The 17,978-nt window shown below is 36.6% G+C and overlaps 2 long non-coding RNA genes across 2 annotated transcripts; both read left to right on the top strand.

Moving 5' to 3' along the window:
• Positions 1 to 1,181: 1,181 nt before the first annotated feature.
• Positions 1,182 to 8,905, top strand: LOC139982767 (uncharacterized). Its single transcript, XR_011798334.1, has 5 exons — positions 1,182 to 1,944; positions 3,271 to 3,397; positions 4,658 to 4,769; positions 7,301 to 7,459; positions 8,016 to 8,905. It is a non-coding gene; the product is annotated as an uncharacterized lncRNA (long non-coding RNA).
• A 5,300-nt stretch (positions 8,906 to 14,205) lies between these two features.
• On the top strand, positions 14,206 to 17,458 carry LOC139982768 (uncharacterized). Its single transcript, XR_011798335.1, has 2 exons — positions 14,206 to 14,508; positions 16,246 to 17,458. It is a non-coding gene; the product is annotated as an uncharacterized lncRNA (long non-coding RNA).
• The last annotated feature ends 520 nt before the right edge of the window (positions 17,459 to 17,978 follow it).

The raw sequence follows: 17,978 nt of genomic DNA, 5'->3' as shown, positions 1-17,978 counted from the left end.
CTCGGGTACCCGGTTCCCGATTTTTGGACCCGTGTAAACACTAGTATTTTCCTTTATATAGTAACATGATTCAGCTAGGAGTTGATCACAATGCACAGAGTAAATTGGTAAATTTGTATAATTATATTCCAAACAAAATTAAAATAACCCTATCAATTAGACACAAGCATTTCACTGTTTTCCAAAATTATCATTAGGAGGCTTTAAATGTATTATCAATGTTAGTGCGATTAATTAAGTGAAAATAGCTATGGCTGTAGAAAATCGGAGGGTTGAGCGCCGTAGGCTAGGACTATATTGTAATGGACTTGTCGGAACAGAAATGTGTATGTGTTTGTGTATGGGTGAGGCGGGGGGAGGGGTGGGGATATAATGATATTCTTTATAGCAAGTGATTTTAATGTTATGATCACAAGCTGGTTGAAAAAAATATACCATAATTAATCTTACAAGCATGCAGCTATTTTTTTTTTGGGTGGGGAGGGGGGGGTGGTCAGGTCGACCGTTGTTTATATAGGATCAGCAAAGTCGTTGGGAGCTGGGGTTAGCATCGATGTGGGGCAGATCTCCATGCCCCTGCCCCCATATCCCACCGTGCTACTGTTTACAAACAAGTGAAAGCGACATTTTCCAAATGTATCCATGTAAACCACAAATGAATACTTCTACAGAAAGGCTAACCTAACACAAATAAGACTATAGGCATGCATGTGTGTTTGACAAGTAATACTGATGAGAACTCCCCATAGTGCATATTTTTACACAGTACAACTAAACAAGTCTACTACAGTACTATTATAAAGGTTACCAGCGTTAGCCTTTTCACACAATAGATCTAGCGTATTTTTTCACCTTTCTAGGATTCCAGCATACGTTTTATCAAAAATCGCACCAAATCGGTAATTCACAAAATAATTACTTTGTTTTCTGAAACTTTGAGACCAAATTACCACTTGGCAACCCAATAAAATATATTTATAGGCTTCCGTGGCTTTTACACTATAATACCGCGTGAACTGTTTTAATATTAATGGGTTTTTCATACTTGGGTTTTTCATTAGGACTGAATCAGTATTTTTGTAAAATCCACAGTTAATTTTCTTGTATTATTTCCTGATTGTTATTAACCGTTTTAACTTGTTAAAATAATCACAAGACTACCTATGATATGAACCAGTGCAACGAACAGTCAACGAATTATTGAAAACAACACATAACAAGTGAGTGAAACTGATTATCTAGCGTTTTCTGGGGTTTTATTTTGGCAAATCTAACGTTTTTTTGTTACTTGTCGCTGGTAACCCTGATTATTATTATGCTAACCGTAAATGACCTTTGGCCACCCCGTACTAGTTTTAAGTGATTGACAGATCAGCTGTGCCGCAACCCATTACAACTCCCTGGTAGTACAGTAGATACTGTAAGTGTAATCGCACAAAAACATCGTGTGTTATGACACATACGTTGTACTCCCTGTCCCAGGGCAACTCCGAATATTGAGCCTATCGTTTTAAATTCTACACTTGTTGCTAGCGTCCATACTGACACGATTTTTATCGTCAACTCTTCTTCGAAATCGGGTGTTTTTCGTAAAAAGCTTGCATCCTGAATTCCTGACCATCGTCGATACAATACTATATAATAATCATAACTGACCTATGAATCTTACGTAGCATTGTCACTCTAGGCTATGAACCTTGAAAACGAAAGTTTTGGACCAAATGTACTACTAGTACGCAATTTCCGGCTGCGAATGACACATTTCCAATCCGAATTTTTTACCGGCCCGGGCAAGGATCAGATCCATAGTACGGCTCGAGTGCAAATGCGACTGGATCAATGCATCAGTTTACCCCGTGGAGAGATGATCGTCTGATAAAATCAGAGGATCTGATCTGGATCTTGTATAAAAGCACAAGTCCAAGAACAGATTTAAGAACTTAGGTAAGTGCTAATTTTCAAATTTAATCTTTATAGCAGCAAATATGCTCACATACTTCATTATTGCATACTGTACATGGTGCATATTGCTATAATTTATTTCAGGCTTTTCCAGTTACAAACATCCCCCTCCCCCCCCCCAAGAAAAACTAACAAAACATAAATAACAGTTTTGGCATATATATGTCCCTGCATGGTCCAGTGTGCAGATTTTTACTCACATTTGTTGCTCTCACTATGTGTGATTGTGGGAACTAGGGACTGTGTCCCAATGGCTAGGAAAATTATTGAAGGTCAGGCTAGTTTATTGAAGTTAATGAGTTTTGTCCTTTTTTACAAGTTGTACTGAAGTTTGGTAGAACAGTACCATTTCGACAAAATATTGTCAACTAAAAATTTACTTTTCAACATTGCAGCATTGATACTGACATTGGAGAAGTCCTCTCCCTCCATACATCCACATACAGTACCTCACAGATGTGCAAGATTTCATAACAGGGCTACACAGTCTGCATAAAGTACTAACCTCAGAAGCAATCAATCACAACAATATTGTCTTGCCTGATTGCAACTCCATTGTGGAAATAAAACCAGAAAACTTTGTCCCTTTGGTTGTGTCAAACAGTGTGTCAACAAAGGATCATATGACACCTAGCCAGTTCATATCACAGTGTAAGGCAGTCTATACTGCAGCAACCAACAGTGAATATATACAGTCTTCAAAAGCAGGGTTAACCACAGAAAGGGAGTAAAACTGTTGAGCAGTGGTCATGCTCTGAGGACTTACTCTTTCAATGCATGCCTTTGGATACTGTTTCACATTCATGGCTCATATTATTGTGGTGTGCAGCTGAGTAAATGAAGATTTAGTTGTGCTCATTTGTCATTGTGCTCCACTTACATGGGAAACAAAATGTGTGAAGGAAACCTTACAAATTTTAACAAATTACCAGTTTTCTGTCAGAATGTAAAGAGGATGACAAATTGGACATTGAGCCAACTCTTTTCTCATCTCCACACAAAAGCAAGGGAAATACATCCCTACCTAATACACTTAAAAGGAACGTGAGCATGGATAATGAAATGGAAAATTTGAAAGAGGGACCAACTTTAAATAATCATACTAAAACAAAACTTTCACTGTCGTTTGAATGGGGCAGTCACTGTGAGTCACAACATCAGTACTATTTCTCCAGATACAACAAATGATTCGCTGCGGTTGTACCTTGACATAAGTTCAAATGGAAGTAGTAGCAGTAGCTTTGGTATTGGCAGAGAATTTTCTGCATCAATTTCTTCATGTGATCAAAACCTTTTTTTTTTCACCAGGAGTGAGAAAAAACGAAGGAGACGCAATCAAGCATTAGATCCACTGCCTATGTTCCAATCTGATTGCTGTGATGGTAGCTGTATCAAATCGCTTTCTTACGATGACCTAGAACAGTCTTTTCTAGAGGTTAGTGAAAGAGAGGGAAACTTAGCTAAAGCAATTCACTCTGGACAAGATTTGGATTCATCAGGAAAGATCATGTTACACCTGAGACAAATCTTGTTCTATTTATGTAATTTGTGGGAAGATTGTATGTGAGAAAGCATTTTGTATGTTCTTTGGTATTAGTAGCAAGTTATTCAAAGATTGTCTGAAATAATTTCAAGTTGGCAAGAAAAATGCAATTCATGGCAATAAAGGCAAGAAAAGGATGAGAACAAAAACTCCATTTGCACTAGCTTGGATGAGGTGTTTATTTGAACATATTGGAGATTACATGCCCCACAAAACAGAAGTGCACCTTCCAGTGTCATACACAAAGACTTCTCTCCATGCACGCATGAAGAAGGAAATGATAGAAATTGGCATTGGTGAACAAAGCATCATTTCCAAGGAATACTTTATGGAAATCTTTAGAAGAGTTCAAGATTCCTAATTATTTTATGTTGTGAATGTGCATGGATTTATGACAGTTATTGTTGCATACATTGCATGGGAAAAGGGGAATAAAATTCAAATTCCTCATAGCTAGTAGCTTTAAATTGATTAACTAGCATGAAGACATTGATAAAGTATACTGAAACTTGTGAGGTCGAAAGTGCTGTTGTAAGACTGTTTTGCCAGAATTCAATTTCACACAAACAATAGCTGTGTACATTACAAATGATAACTTTCAAGTACTGTACATGGTCTGCTGATCAATCACAATTGGTGGGTTTTAGCCGGGGTGACATTTTCAGAAAGTTCCCCCAAATATGCCAGAAATTAAAATATGCTTACCTTTGGTCAAACTTCTTTAATTGTTTTAATTTCCACCTTTGAGGACATTTACCTCAACTGTCTGGGAAAATAATTAGGGTCTGATTTCCAAACATCCCTATCAATTGGTCTAATAAATAACATGAGAAGATGTTGTACAGCTTTACTTGTTCTTTTCTCAATAGCTACTCTCAACACCCTATACTCCTTTAAAGGAATTCTCTAAAGTACCTAAAAGAATGCTTAACTTCAGTTATAATTAGTAAAAAATTTCAACATGCTCATTGCATTATTCTATGGGTATTCATAAAAACAACATGGTTCAAATTGACACAATAAAACTCTATCACTAATCACTACATAACTTTTTCTTGATTAGGTTAAGGAGTTCAATTTTACACCATTGTGTGAAGTAAAACTTATACTTTAAATGCTTAATTAAAGTATTTCAACATTATATTTTTCTAGACGACTGAGTTTACTGTGGGTGGTACTTGAAAGAGGTAGCGGAAAGAACGAGGAGTGGAAAGAAAAATGAAGAATGCCGACAATTGCAAGAAGTTCATCTTAATCATCTTAAGTGAGTCAAAATATTTTACTAATTTAGAATTAAAAGTTGATGTCTGCTTTCCTTTTTGAATCCTTGCAGAAGTCAAAAGCAATAGAAAGACTATCTATTCCTTCAAGTCCTCTATATGTGTGGGTGTGTCAGTGATGCTCCTAGTTAACACTTATCTCTTTCAAAAACTTGCTTGAACTACAAATTGGATATAGTAGCCCTAACTAAGATGATAAACCCTAAAGTTCAGAGAAAGGTCACTGGATCGGTCTCAATTTTTCGTAACAAGTAATTAAAATCATGGCAGAAAATGATAGGGGCCTTTTCTGGCCCTACTTTGAGTGTGCTCTATATTCACAAGCAAATGCATGTTTGAGTTTTAATTTCCATACGATCCTTGCCCAGTAGTAGTTGTACGGGAAAAGTGCAAAAAAAAAGTCAAGCGGGTGGTACGTTTTATGAACAGCGCCCTCAAACTTAAGAAATCTCACTTCTGGCCCTAATTGGGGGTCCATTTTGGGCCTGTGGGTATATTTCAATGTTTTAAATACCATTTTTCAGGAGCGTATTGACCCTATTTTTAGAAACTCAAGTAAAAAAGTTGTGTATTTTGTGTTATCTACTCAAATTTATGACTCGAAAATTGCGAAAATCACCTCGTTCATATGTATGAAAATGCTTGCACAAGCCGATTTGAGTAATTCAAATGACAACAACTTCTTAGCATTAGCATACAGGTGCTTAACAATTAAGAGGGTGGTCCACTAGCATAAGGACTACAAATAAACTGCATTTCCAGGGTCATATGCCGAACGATGTCTGTGAACAGCACCCTCAAACATCACATTTTACAAATATTTTGGGCTATTTTGAGCATTTCAAGGTCAAATTTGGTCACAATTAAAAGTTTTATTTTTGGTTTTCAATACAAACTAGTAAGATATGTATAGTTATAATGCAAAGAATGTGCTAAAACATATTTTATATAAGTTATTAATGCTCTGGAGAGCAGCTTAAAGTGGCATATAGAGAGTTATATCAGCCCTACAGAAACATGCTTGCGAGGGCAAACAGTGGTAACATTATATCTTCATTCAAGGAGATCATGCTAACAACATTAAAAACTATTGAAATGTATTAAAAGGGTTCTGTCTAATACTCTTTGACTCCCACCCCCCTAACACCCTTCCCATAGTGCACTATGCATATTTGTATACATGCATACAGTATGTGACTGACTTTTACTGCAAAGAGACTGCATAAACATGCATTCAAGGTATACTGAATTATTGGTATGGTCCACAGTGTGCACTATATATGTGTGTACATGTTCAGTACAGTGTTATTTTACACCAAGTACTATTAAATACACACTGTCCAAATAATGAACAGTATACACACTGTACATGTATTTACTGGTTAAACATTCCTTTTAAATTATTGAAAGTCTTTTAATTTATTGAATTAGCAAAAGAATTATACACTACATTGCAAATATTTAAAAAGACATTGAAATATGCACTATGCACTATATATGTGTGTACATGTTCAGTACAGTGTTATTCTACACCAATTACTATTAAATAAACACTGTCCAAAAACATGTACAGTACACACTGCACATTTATGTACTGGTTAAACATTCCTTTTAAATTATTGAAAGTCTTTTAATTATTGAATTAGCAAAAGCATACACTAAATTGCAAATATTTAAAATGATATTGAAATATGCACAGTATTGAATGGAATGACCAGTACACAGTGTGTACTGTACATGATTGTGGACAGTGTGTATTTATTTAGTGCTTGGTGTAAAAATAACACTGTACTGAACATTTACACACATATATAGTGCACACTGTATGTATGCACTGGTTCACATTCATATTCTTATCTGATATAGGGTTGGGTAGAGGATGTGGGTGGGAGGGGGGTGAGTTACATGCATACAGACAATTTGAAGCAAATAATTCAGTATACCTTGAATGCATGTTTATGCAGTCTCTTTGCAGTATTAAAATTCAGTCACATATATGCATACAAATCTGCATAGTGCTCTATGGGGAGGGTGTTGGGGGGAGGGGTGAGAGGGAGTCAAAGAGTACTAGACAGAACCCTTTTAATAAATAACATTTCAATAGTTTCTAATGTTGTTTTACGTGGTCTCCTTGAATGAAGATACAATGTTACCACTGTTTGCCCTCGCAAGCATGTTTCTGTAGGGCTGATGTAACTCTCATTTTTGCCACTTTAAGTTGGTTGCTAGGCGGGGTCGTAACCTAGCAACGAAAAAGTTTTCAATTTTTTTTTCCCAATTTCATCCTTTGAGACATATGGCAAGACACCATATCAGTTCCAGGCGATTCTAAGAGGGTCGACGTGGAATCGACCCAAAAATCTGTTGATTTGGCATGGATTGACCCATATATCATTTACATTATTTCTCAAATGATATTGGATCAAAACTCAAATCAATATTTCTTATCTGATATCGTAAACCCTGTATCAGTTAATAGTTTATTTTGTATCATAATATGTTCTATTTTTACTAGGTCAAAAGGAGAGCAGTAACATCTTGCCCGCACTAAGGCGTGCCAGGTTTCTTTGGAACTGAATACCCTTATAGTCGATGGAATGGACCAATCAAAGACTGATCTGCCACATTTTGTCCAGAGTGATAAGGATGTAAAACATCCACAGCCACATAACAGGTCAGTATTATCATGGAGGTCTGTTTTACCTCCATGGTATTATGAAGTGACCTAAGAGTGCACAAGACGGAAAGTGTTTATGTCATTATAAGTGTAAACATCACATTTTCTGGTTTCCGAGAAATTGTAATCCTACAGTATGAAATTGTGATGTCATGTTGGTGTATAGTACAGTATGTATGTGCGTGAGCAGTATGTGTGTGTGGGTGTTAATACAGGGTGTTTGTTTGTATGATGCCTTGTTTTACAACACAATGTCTCAAGAGGGAAACTTGATTATCTTCATAAATAGTATAAGGATGGACACCTAAGGTTACAAGAAGTCTAGTGTTCCTATTGTTTTGGTTGAGGTCAAATCAGTTCTGTTCTTTATTTTGTTGTTCTGATAAAGATAATGGCCTTAGTATCCATCAAATACTATGTGACTGTTCTTTTTTGTTAAAGCACATAGTAGGTTAATTATCAAACTTTATTTAATAGCAGAAAAAAAGTAATAACAACCTCTTTATCATACATGTCAATGAAGTAGTATATTCATTCTTCTCTTTCTTTTCAGGTGTCCTAATTCACACTAAAGGTCCATGTGACAAGTTTGCATATATGTTATGACTGACCTGAAGCATATCCAACATGATTCAAACATGACCATTACATGCAATTTATGGACACTAGTGAAGCACAAGGATACTCTTGGGAAGGATCTGTTTTTGCAAATGGATAATTGTTACAGGGAGAATAAGAACCGCTATCTTCTGTCCTTCTGCCCTTCTGCTCCTTGCTTTTAGAGTTGAAGATCTTCAGAGTGGTGATATATATAAATGTTATAACTTTGCTAAAGAAGTTATTGAAGTATCTGACTATATTCAAGTTGGGAATATAGCAGCCGTAAACCTCATTGATTCAAGCACACGACCATACTTTGGAGAAGTCAATAAAATGTAAAAGGATGAGGTTATTTTACATTGGATGAAGGGATCCTGGACTGGAGACTGGAAACTGCTAGACTGTGGCCAAGGAAGAAATAAGCAGCCATACACAACATCAGTTTCTTTCCATTCCTTAATGTTCTGGGACTTTAATTTAACCCATAAAAATCGCCTTCCAAAGAGGGAAGTCTGTGACTTGAAAGAAAGATATGCAGCTATAGATAAAGAATTTGAGCTGAATAACTAGGAAACCTTATGTTTTACACATACTATTGATTGGGCAGTGTGTACTCTTATTTTCTTGCAACAACTTGTGTAAAAGAAGATATGTAGTTTTGAGAAACACACACAATTTTCTTGGTGTATTGCTACACTTAACTGGTTGGGGCGTACTGGTACGCCCCAAAGATATATACAATTTATCATAGGGGTGTATTTCTACTCTAAACTGGTTGGGGCGTACTGGTACGCCCCAAAGATATATACAATTTATCATAGTGGTATATTTCAGCACTTAACTGGTTGGGGCGTACTGGTACGCCCCAAAGATATATACAATTTATCATAGTGGTCTATTGCTACACTTAACTGGTTGGGGCGTACTGGTACGCCCCAAAGATATATACAATTAATCATAGTGGTGTATTGCTACACTTAACTGGTTGGGGCGTACTGGTACGCCCCAAAGATATATACAATTTATCATAGAGCTATATTTCTACACTTAACTGATTGGGGCGTACTGGTACGCCCCAAAGATAAATACAATTTATCATAGTGGTATATTTCAACATTTAACTGGTTGGGGCGTACTGGTACGCCCCAAAGATATATATATATATAATTAATCATAGTGGTGTATTGCTACACTTAACTGGTTGGGGTGTATTGGAACGCCCCAAAGATACAAAAAAAATTGTACAATATATCCATTTTGCCCCAAAATGACTATTTATCAACAAATACTTGTATTTTATGTTCGCTTTGGGAAAATCATACCAAAAATAATCATATATTAAATTTTTGCTATATTTTGTCAACTTGATTGATAAAAATCTTTGCTTTTGTTAGTAAGTGATGGTTTATTCAAAATTCAGTGAATGTTATGGCTAAATTGCTTAATTTGTTAGTATCTGTAACAGCAAACTCTTTTAAGACATCTAATCCACCAGAATAGAGATAAAATGTTTATGTCTGCTCGTTTTACTATGAATAAACAAGGTAACACTGTTGTGTAAAATTATTCCATGTAAATGGCTATGTATCCTGCATTTCTGAATAAATGTATATTTACAGAATTTTACAAATAAGAAATGTTACATGCAAATAAATGAGAAAATACGCAACATATTTCAAATGTCATATTTTTCATGTACTTATACAATGCAAAAACCAGGCCTTGGTTAACAGACCACATTTCAACGTAAAAGGGTTGAATTCACTCGTACATCTTTCATTTTTCAGCTTTTACTTGGAGAAAAAGTGAAAAGTCATATTTCCTTAATTACCCAAATGTTTCCTAGTCTCTTATGTATACTCGAGCGAAACAGAACATCGTGTAAGTATTACTTACGGTAGCGCACACTGTCACTTATGTTTGCACAGTGTGAAAGTAACGTTTGTGGACTTACGTGAAGTTGGGCTAGAATACGATTCCTCCTGAAGCCCAAACCACGTGGCATGCATGTGAATAAATGCAATAGGCATTGCATGTAGTGAGAAAATTTTTCGAGCTAGACTAACTACTCGATTGGGTTCAAATGCGGTTGTATTTCACGCTCAGTGAAACCTTTCTGTTGGATTTAATGACGCACGGAACAAGGAACGTTTATGTTTAACAGTAGGCCTAGTGCATACAGGCGAATCTACTTTGTTTAGAACTTCTTTCGGATGTTATGCTAAACTACGTTTGAGACTATCATCACTATTGTTATTGTGCCAGTTTGACTGGTAAGTGAGTACATTTAGACCATGGGATGATGTGGATTATCTTCTTGTTTTGTGAATATTTCAGGGCAGGACGACAACAATACATTAAAATATATTGTTTTAAAAATGTTACAAGAAACTGAATGTTGTTTCGAGTAAAATCTGCTCAAACGGATTAAATATGATAAAATGTATAATTATTAGCAACATTATATTGTCTAATCAGGTGCCATGTAAGAATAACGACAATCCAATCACAGCGAAGCTCTCATGTAGTAACATTTTATTTACAACCCTTATATAGCATAGCGCAGTAGGCCTATATGTGTTAGTCACCATGGCAGCTACGCCAAACGCGGAGAACGAATTGTCTCCTAAATTTTGCTGTATGCACGTCGTAACTACTACCAATTAGAGTTTGACACCTTTCAAAATTAAGAGCTGGTCAAAATTCATAGAATGCCAAAGTCGGTGGCTAAACATAGACTGTTTCGAGGGTGAAATTGCCAGGCGAACTACACAACAGTTTGGCCTGAGCCTAACACAAACGGAGCCTAATGTTATACCCGGTTCTGGTTATCACCGTGAGTGTTACCAGAAATTTTGTAACGTACGAAGGTTACAGACAGCAGAAAGCAAGAGAAGAAAATTGCAGACAGATGAAGGTAAGTAGACCCATGTATAAAATTAGGGATTTTGTACGACCCCTATGCTAGCCTAGAGCATAGGGTAGAACTATGCTATGGTACTCAAAACTTGAAGCCTAGGCTAGGCCTAACTAGCCCCAGTGGTTAAGTGAGAGTAACTCCATGTTGACTGCATATTTGCAGTGAAGGGCTGAGTCACAGCTAGTGAAGCAGTGCCCTTTTATCTTGCTGGGAAACAATGGGGGTGGGTAATACTTAGCCGATCACTGTTCATGATGGAAAAATGCTGAACTTTTCATTGTATTTTTAGTGGAGGACAGAGTGACAGTGGTGTTTTGTGATGTCTGACTAAATTAATAATAAAGTTTTTTCAAATCGAATACAGGGCCAAGTCGAATTGAAGAAATGTAAAGTCATATTGTGTACCATGGTTAAAAAAAAAAAATGTTAAAAAAAAGTTCGGAGTTGCAGTTGAACTTCATGAGAATGACTCATCAATAATATAAGGGCCTAGGTAGCTTGATGAACTTAAAAATTAAGTTATCGAAATGTATTTTTTGGTGGAGGGTGCAGTCAATGTGATGAGATGATGTACTATTTTATATAGGTTAATGCGACTCTGCCCCCTGTAAAGTCGCAGTAATGGTTTGTTGTTGGAGTATTTTGGAGTTTTGCCCCTTTGATAATGTTGTCTCATATATTTGGTAGAATTTTATTCTTAATTATTCCACTGGTTGTGTGTATTAAGTTAGGGTTTAGCCAGATAGGCATGCATTAAAAAAAAATGAGCCGCCAGATAGGCATGCATTAAAAAAAAATGAGCCGAAAACGTCAGCAAGCTAAGTCTAGCTTGGTAAAATTGTATGCTATGTTTTGAAGTCTGCATGGCGCATATTCTGACGGCACCTGGCCGATGAGCGTATATTTCTATAGTTTACTAGTCCTTCGAGTAGGGCCCGAATGAGCATATTGTTCTGCTTAATAAACCAGCGACAGTGTAGGGTGGTGATCAGTTGTTATATTTGTGGGATCCAGATATATATGGATGATCTGATCTGACAAATGACCAATTTAATTTTAATGAAGGAATAATTGTTTCCTCCATACACTGCTATACACTGCACAGTAGCAGTATTGTTGCAAATGAGGGTGGGCAATATGCCCCCTACAAATTTACCATGCACAAACCAGGTGCCACTCCCCCCTGAAAGGTGTCTGACAAAATAATTTGGTTTAGGCAACCCCTGACCACAAGGAACTGGGAGAGTTTAGGCTCACGCCCATTTACACAACCCTTCGGAGTAAAAAGAAATATTGATATTTTCCACGGTTGAGATCATACGGTTTTAGGATACCATAACATTCATATAGTTTTTCACCCAGGGGAAAAAATGATCAAAACTAGCCCACACGGAGTAAATTACTTCAAAATGCTGACTTCAATACATCACAAAGATCTTAAAACCAAGGAGCTACCATGAGTGGGGGTGGGGAGGGGGCTTGCGTCATAGCCCCAACCTTTTGCCTAGTTGAACATATGTTTGATTTCACAATTTCTGAAAGTGGTTGTTGGCCTATTTGGGTACATATGGTCCATAGTGGGGTGGTTTATTCTTAGGTTTTAATCATCATGTAGCTTAGGCTGGTAATTATTCCTCGGCTAAAGATACTCAGATGCTAGGAAAGTTAAACATAGGCCTAGAGGTAAAGTCCTGTCAACACAATCATTAATTAAGTCCCATAGCATCCTATGAGGAGTTGAAGTTGGGAGAGTTTGTTCTTCCAGTCATTTCTGGTTGGAAGTGGTGAGCTATATGGTATCTGGTTCTAATGGACACCTTACTTAATTTTTCACACAGATGCTGATATTGAGTCTGATTGCGGTAATGAAGGGAACTCCTCAGTACTTGAAGTCCGATACCATAACAAATGTTATCGTAACTTTACACGTGGTGTCACTGAAAAGAAGTCAACAGCTTAAAAGGAAAGCAAATTTGAACCATCATTCAAAGTGTTAATCGTAACAGCCCGCCTTATTAAAGGCCAGGAAATCCTCCGTCTCAAGACTCTAAATGTGTTGTTTCCTCAAATAGTCATTTTTTTTTTATGTGGGGTGCCCCCTTAATTATTTGAGAAGCTACTTAACCTTTCATCGAGCAAGTTCAGAGAAAAACAACTTCTTCCAAAATCAGCACCTTCAAAAATACTCAGTTGCCAAATTTTAGCCCCTGTCGGCAAATTTAATTTTTCACGTGGGGTTCCTCTTTAATTTATTGGGGAGCTAATTAACCTTTGATTGAGCAAGTTTTGGGGGAAGTAACACCCTTTTTCAAAATCTGCCCCTTCAAAAGTACTTACCTGCCAATTTTCAGCTCCTGCCTATAAATTCAATTTTTAATAGGGAGTACTCCTTTAATTAACCAATTAGAGAGCTCATTAACTTTCATTGTGCAAGTTCAGAGAAAAAAAAAATCACTTATTCAAAATGAGCCACTTCAAAAGTACTCTATTGCCCAATTTCAGCTCCTGCCTATAAATTCAACTATTCATGTAGGGTTCTCCTTTAAATAATCAATTAACTTGTGATTGAGCATGTTAAGAGAAAAACAACACATTTTTCGAATTCAGCACCTTCGAAAGTACTTGCTTGCCAAAATTCAGCTCCTGCCCACAACATATGCACAGAATTCAAAATCTAAGCATTATTTTGCCTATCATCCCATGGTCTAATTCATACATCACTCTGTATAAACCCCCCGCCACCCCCCCAAAAAAAAAGAAAAAAAAAAGAAAGAAAAAGAAAAAAAGGTGATCTTGCGATTTACATTACTTTGGGTCAACTTACGAGTTACCTCTTCAGATATTGGGAAATCGTTGCGAAATCCCCGCAAATTTCGTAAAAAGAAAAACGTGTAAACACGTGGTGAACAGTGCACAACAGGAAAGATCACGACAGTGATTCATTCACCGACCTAAGGGCTGTTCAAGGTCGTTGCAGTGTTTGCAAATTCATAAATTACGTAGACGAAAAAACGATGTTTCAATTCCCTTGTTTATAACTTTCCGGTGTGCTATTTGGAAAATTAAAAAATATGTTGCTTGGTAACATATAAACTACATTATATATGAAAATGAGAGATTTTTTTTCTGTCACTATCGTTCTACTTTTTAGATGCCCGATGGACTATCTACGCTTCCGTACACACGCGTCCAAGGCATGTCGTCTATCCAGGAAATCGTTAATCATTACAGTTGGAAGTCTGACCTCAATATATGACCGTTACTAGCAAATTTTCGAGCACAGCTACTTGACCCGGAAGTAATTGTTTCGCGCAAATCCGGTTCTACGGACTTCGGTTCGCTACTTCCATGTATGATTGTAATCGGTAAAATTCGCAAACATCCCAATGTCATTCGGGTTTACGAGTATCGTAGCTCGATAAAGGATACTTTAGAGACTCAAATACGATCATTTCCGGAAAGAAACGAAGATTTTACCAATAGAACAGTGCATTTTCTTATCGACGACCAACGCAAAAACATAAAGGTAAGTCAAATCGAGTCGACGTCTATCGTTATGTGACTTTCGCGTCTTAGACAACTTTTAACCGTAAAAATAGCATTTTTGTAATATATAAGCTTGAATCTTACTCATATTTTTCAGAAAAGTTGTAACTCCCCCGAAAAATGTGATTTTTTGGTCAACGAAAATGGTGCTCCTATGTGGTTTTGGTTGCCCCTAATACATGTGTCCTAACGTACATAATACACATATACACGAAAGCACCGTATCCTATAACGTGCAGCCTAGCGCTATATGTCGACTATGATGTAGCTAGTGCTAGATTTGCAACGTCTCGTATTTTTCGTAATCTTTCTATTCGGCATAGATTCCCTTCATTTTTTGCGTTAATATGGAAAAATCAGGGAGTTGATAAGTCACGGTACTACTTATGGCTACTAAATAGTTAAAATTTAAAAATTCGAGTGCATAGCGGACAGTAATATTACTGTACTAGTACAAGCCTAGGCTGGCCTATAGGCCTAGTACTTTTGTATTTACTAAAGTAATATACTACGACAAGTTTTTACTACAGGTAGGCCCTAGCCTAGTTTTAGTAATACTAGAATACCTGCATAGTTTAGTCCAATTTTAATAACGGACTAAGGCTTATAACCTTTAGTTCTTAGCCTACGCCTTCTTGTCCTTGTGTAATAATTCTAAGGGGCCTGTTCTTGAAAAGATTTGGACTGCATAAGATACAATTTAGTATTATTATTATACAAAAATTATTAGTAGTACTAGTAGACTGCCTTTGTACTATGTATAAGTTAAGATCATGGCTTATTATGAGTTTTATTAAAGCTGGATTGGGTGAAAATTTCCTCCATCCTGGGATCGGGATCCATTTCAGTGTCACTTTGTTACAAGTGTTCAAGACCGTTATTAGATCCATGACTTAAGTCTAGGCCCAATTCCCTATGCTTAATATGTAGTTAGGTAGAGCAAGATATGTAACACAGAAATAAAACTAGCTTGCTTTATACTGCTTACACTTTATACTTATTGCTATTACAGTTAGACCTACTGTTGGTACTTGAGAACAATTGCACCTCATAGAGCCATGTAGTTGTACATAGCTACTTATAATTCCAGGTGACTTAAAACAATATCAGGGATCATTTTGTGACAACATGTTTTGCTGTTAACGAGAGTTTACGATCTTTTTATTGTTAAGTTGTTTTCTATGATAGGTACAGTAGTAGAAGTACTTAGTTAGTCATTCACGTACAGTCTTCCCTATGTGTGTGTGTGTCACACACAGATTTCTCTAGGTGCTTTCCCATGTATATATGACCAAAAAAAAGTTATTCCCAAAAAGGAGAAAAGTTTCATTCACTATTTAATTTGTTTTGTTATGTATAATGACTAACATTGCAAAATGCAGTTCCACTGGTATTAAGTATTAGCCCAGAGAACTTCCAGAGTTTATTACATCCTCATGTTTATTATCCTCATATCTGAAGTCTTCATGTAAGAGTTAATTTATAGAAATCTGTTAATAAATGTAGTCTCACATTCTATTTAATACTATATATCTTTAAGTTCCTAGCTCTGTTATATGTACCCGTAGTAAGAAGGAATGCAGCCTGTGGATCAGTTAAGTGCCTGTTGTTACAACTCTGCTCCAAACTATTGTTTGTTTAATCAGGTTGTATTATTAGTGTGCTACCTTTAAGCAATTTTGTTTTCTATATATATGTAATTTACATTTTTCCTCAGTTTCTGTTATACTCTTATAGAAAGAACAAGTTGTGTGCAGCAACAGGCTGTAATATACTCAGCAGTCTCATGCTTATTCTCTAGCTAACTCGAACAGGTTATTGGCCCAGACACATACACTGGAAGTTAACTGTGTAGAATAGATTGTTGTTTGGAATTTATGTGCTGATTTTGGAACCATTTCTTGGGAAATGTCGGTACTTAAATTGGTTAATTTAGTCGTGACAACTGACCAATATGGCTGGAACAACAGAAGATATGACGTGGACAATTAACAAAATGGATGGCTCGAGCTGGCTGACATGGAATTTCCAGATGAGACATTTGTTTCTTGCAAAAGGCCTGTGGGCTATGAGGATGGCTCAGGAAAGTTGGGGGTTACTGTATGTGAGAAGTAGAAGAGTGCAAACTTGAAAAAGACACAACTGGCATTTTTCACCATTGTGCTTGCAATAGCATCTAGTCAGCTGGAATTATTACAACAAGTGACAAACCAAGTGATGCTTAGGATGCCTTGCGTACTCTGTTCGAAAAGGATTCTCTAACCAACAAAATTCAGCTCAAGAAAAAGTACCTCAGAACTGAAATGGCAGAGGGCAAGTCAGTTGGAAATAATTTGAATTATACGAAAGGAATTATGGATCGTTGGGCTGCTATTGGTGCTCCTATTTCTGAAGAAGACCAGGTTGTTAAAGTTATATGTCAAGTTTGGACTTATTTATTTACTTTCTAGTTTCTACTCTTACCTTTTACTTTTATATATTTGTCGTTTAATTTTAATCTTATGCTATATCTTATGCTATATGTCACAGGTATATCTCACCATTTCAAAGTTACAAAACTATCCATCCTGCCACCTGAACTGTTGTTGCTATGTCATGCCTTCACTATGCCACCTTGAAATACCCCTTGCACTTGACATTGTGTGTGATTTTTTTTCAGACAATATTATTGTATGAAGTCTTCACAGTATGAAGTGTGTTTCATTTCAAGAAGTATTCAAATTTTGTTAAGCTATTCCTTCCATTTGAACAAAGTATTTCACTTTGAAGTGATCGAAGTAATTTATATTTCATGCCCATATTTTCACAGGACATTAAAACATGTTCTTTCATGGAGAGTGTCACACCAAATGTTTTTGTTTTCTTTTTTCTGTTGCTTAAAGTGCCTTATTGTTACAGTTATAAAATCAATAAAAGACCAGGCAACTCTATTTCCACTGTTGACTAATGTTCTTCTATGCATGTGCAAAAGAAGAAAAAAACAGCCCTACTCAAAATATTTGGTCAGAGTATCCATAGAACATAATGTATCTAAACACGTCCTGTGTACTGAAAGTCCACTTTTAATTAAAGTCCCCATATGTGGCAAAACCACCTCATCCCTCCAAAATACCCTAACTCTTCCCAAAGCTGGTGAACACCACACCCATCCCAAAGCTGGGAAACTCAAAACCCTTCCCCAAATCTGCTAAGCACCACATTCCCTCCCCCAAAACCCCTAAAAACACCACACCCGTCCCCTAAACAACACACCCCTACCCAAGCCACAGTACTTAACTCCAATATTGACAAGTGGTTATGTAGTGTGATACATGAACCAAACAAGGATTGGTATTGACTGGAAAACTGTTAACTGATATTTATTGATGAATATAAGCAACAGATGAGTACCCAGCTTTGCAGAATCTCACTGAGTAAGGGCTACTGTGGAATTATGGTAAGTGGGTAAGT

Source organism: Apostichopus japonicus, chromosome 16 (assembly GCF_037975245.1).
Source record: "Apostichopus japonicus isolate 1M-3 chromosome 16, ASM3797524v1, whole genome shotgun sequence".
In the NCBI taxonomy this organism is placed as follows: domain Eukaryota; kingdom Metazoa; phylum Echinodermata; class Holothuroidea; order Aspidochirotida; family Stichopodidae; genus Apostichopus; species Apostichopus japonicus.
Note: the sequence above shows the minus strand (reverse complement) of the source record. Positions and strands in the feature narration are given on the sequence as shown.